The sequence below is a fragment of the Amblyomma maculatum genome, chromosome 8, assembly GCF_055883805.1.
Source record: "Amblyomma maculatum isolate TAMU_Amacu chromosome 8, ASM5588380v1, whole genome shotgun sequence".
In the NCBI taxonomy this organism is placed as follows: domain Eukaryota; kingdom Metazoa; phylum Arthropoda; class Arachnida; order Ixodida; family Ixodidae; genus Amblyomma; species Amblyomma maculatum.
Genome location: NC_139351.1, coordinates 11,346,835 through 11,350,413, shown reverse-complemented (window position 1 = coordinate 11,350,413; position 3,579 = coordinate 11,346,835). Strand labels below are relative to the sequence as shown.

General features: G+C 42.0%; 1 non-coding gene across 1 annotated transcript; it reads left to right on the top strand.

Annotated features, from left to right (window-relative positions):
• Window positions 1-299, top strand: LOC146180533 (signal recognition particle RNA). Its single transcript, XR_014700504.1, has one exon.
• Window positions 300-3,579: the final 3,280 nt, after the last annotated feature.

The window sequence follows — 3,579 nt, the reverse complement described above, 5'->3', positions numbered from 1 at the left end:
GCCGGGGGTAGTGGCGTGCCCCTGTAATCCAGCTGCTTGGAGACTGGCGTTAGAGGACGGGTTGAGGCTGGGAGGCCTGCCCCACCTCTCCCCGTGTTGATCGGGTGTCCGCGCTAAGCTGGGCGCCGATATGGTGGGCCCGGGGGAGCTCGGTGGCGACCAGGTCGACTAAGGAGGAGCGAACCGGCCCAGGGCGGAAATGCAGCGGGCAAAAGCTCCCGCGCTCTGCAGTAGCGGGATTACACCTGTGAATGTGCGGCGGGGGGTAGCCCAGACAACGCACTCGGACCTAGCGCCTTTTTTTTTAATGTAGCCATTTGAATTGCACAAAGGGCTACTGAATATTTTTCCCATCTGTCGGCACTTTGTCACATGCTTTCAAAAAGGCCTTGGCACTACGGCGTTCATGCAAGCTCTACGCGCTTGAATTTCATTTTGATTTCCGCAGCCACATTTTTTTTTTGCAGCGTCCACGGGTTCCAGCGTTGCCCTCTGATGATTGGAAAATCATGTTTATGAGAAGGTATGACCACAATTAATGTAGTCTAGCTTTACAGTGTCGCTCACATGTGCGAACGTTTCCCCATGAATTTGCGCAAATTATCTCATAGGATCGGAAACCTCCACAAAAATACAAAATTACTTCAGACTTTGTACTGTGATTTTTGAGGTCTGAAAATTTATAATGACATCTATTTATTCGTTAGGATCGCCTAATTTACGTAACCTAAAGTGAAGTCGTGAGACACAATAGCATGGGAAATGCACGTGGTTTGCCTCTTTGAAAATATTCACGGAGCAATATTATTTACACCTACTTGCGTATATATTTACTTATGACTGTCAGATTTCGGCCGCAATTGTGACGAGTTCATCCATTTTTTAACTTCAGTGCTCTAACCACTGCACTTCCTCCCATCGCCCTCAGCGGCTCCGTTTCGACGGAGGCGCAAAGCAAGGTGCCAGTGTGCTGTGCGATGTAAGTGCACGTTAAAGAACCCCAGGTGGTCGAAATTTCCGGAGTTCTCCACTGCGGCGTCTCTCAAAGCGTGAGTTTCTTTTGGACGTTAAACTCCACAAACCAAACCATCTTCCTATTGATTTGCCGTTGTAAAATCTCAGAGATGCAAGTTGTGGTTCTGTCGGGATTCTGCCTACTGAAATGCAGACTCATCGTCCGCTGAACCAGACACTGGTATTGGCGCAAATTATTTTATGCCAAGCAAATACCTCTATGCTTGATGTGTATGATTCTTTTTTTCCGTTCAAAATTATATCTCCCCAAATGTTGGTACGAATAATATTGATGAATAAAAGATTTTCCTATGACGAGTTCATATTTTTTTTTACCTTTTGTGCTAAATGCACTCCGCCATTAAAGGCCGCCTTAATAATTTACCTAAAGTGTAAACTCCGTGAAGAACCACTTACTCTACACTCTGGATGGCGCCTAGTGAAATCCAGGCCCATCGTCAGCTGATCCACACGCTCACGATTGTCCAAACTCTTTTATATGATGCCAGGAAGGCTGCTCTTTGTGGTATGTTTACTGCGGTGCTATAACTGACGAACATATATTTATTTATTTACAATACCTTACAGGCCTCCAGGGAGGCATTGTGCAAGGGGAGTACAAGAAGAAGTATAGATACATATAATACTGCCTAAAAAAGCAGCGAAATCAACAGGAATGAACAGTGTTAAATACGAAAATATATTAAACAATCATTGCAAATATAACAACCACGCAAACGAAAAAGCCCCACATGAACAAAATAATTAAACAAGAAAACATACATATAAAGTAACCTGGCAGAGAAACAGATGCAAATCTTTCAGATGGGAAAATAAAAAAAAAGTAACAACGTAGCAACCACATCTGATAAGAATGGGAAATAAAGTGAAAACAAAGTCATGGCTGCCTGATACAGATGAGAACGTCCTAAGTACAGTTGTCGATAAAATGTTTGAATAGATGATCATGGAATATTTCACAATTGCGCTGAGAGGCGATGTGGTTTGGAAGGTCGTTCCACAGGAGCATAACACGTGGCAGGGCCGAAACGTTAAAGGCATGAGTACTGCCATAAATGCGTGTAAAACTGTAGTTAGAGTGGGATCTGGTTGACGAATAAGAGGGTCGTTGCAGGTGCGATAACGGTGAATGAGTGGCATGGATTAATTTGTGAAATAGACATAGAAGGGCAATATCTCGACGAAGTCTTAACGGGGGGAGCGGAGGGGGAAATGAATTTGTATTCCACAGTGCGGCATGTTTGGAGGCGTTATTATTCTTTTTTTTGCAAATATTTAGCACATATAGCAATTTTCGCTGCCTGCCTTTTACACAGTGAGTTAATGCATTGCGGGAAAAATCTCGCGGCCTTATTGTTTTTTATAAGCGCTATAATAAAATTGACTACAGTAATTGTCACCATAGAAGCCTCGGCTTGTACGGAAAAAAAAAAGTACACTTGAATAAGGGTATTCTGCTTTACCATGCCTTTTATTGTAGGTTCTGAAAGAAATATTAGTGCTGCTGACATTTTCGGTATGTGTAACTGCTAATTCGTTGAAAGCATTTTTCTCTACCGCAAAGCGGGGCACGCATGAAAGTAAGCTTTCCAGGAAGCCAGTTTCAGTTTCGTTTTACTGCCGACAGATGCCGCCACAGGCGCACCTACCGCTAAGAATGCGTCGAGAGCGCAAATTTTTAAATCCCTGCAGTATACTTACAAGGAGAACTCAAAATTAAATTTGTAAATTTCACGAGTGGCGACAATGGCCAGGCAGCTGTATTCGAAATATTTACAGCCTATGTGAATATGCCTTGATGGATGGCGTTTGAGGCTGCCCACAAAGCGCTACAAAGCTACAAAGAGCTTAACACGTAAAAAACAAAAAAAATTCGAACAAAATTAAATAAAAATAAAAATGAAGGTAGTTTTTCGTTTTGCTCCACAAACATAAAATTGTGGGAACTGCCATTTCCTAACGTTGCCTGACATGGAGATTTGCACAATTTTTATTTGCTAAGTATATTTTCAGGAGTATACTGTTGCCAAGACACACGTAATTTGCCGTAAAAAAAGAGTGCAATACAATGACTCTTTATGAGAAACCAGATACGTAGCTTTCAGAAGAAATCCTTTATGCCGTTAGTGTCAAAGGCGAGATAGAAGCTTCGGACACAATAATTTCATATTAGTTTTTAAGACGAAAAAACGAAAGCCAGTTCCCTAACCTTTTTCGGCAAAATGAAATCTCACGATAATTCCCTGCAAAGGCGAACTCTTATTTTTAGACGATCAGGAAAAATGATGAAAATACAACGCTCACTGGCTAAGTGATCATGGGACTGCTCCGCCAAATTTGAATTATTCTTGATCTAGTGTATCTTGTCATGCCTATTCTACTCGACTGTCTGTAACTGCAAACCTGTATTTCGCTGTGCCACACAACGAAGCCAAAATTATGGAGACCATTAAGGGAAAATGTGGGGCTAAAATCGCAATATCTATAAAAAAGTGTGTTCGTAGTTTGTTTTCTTGGGATTATGCATGTATTAAAGAAAATTGT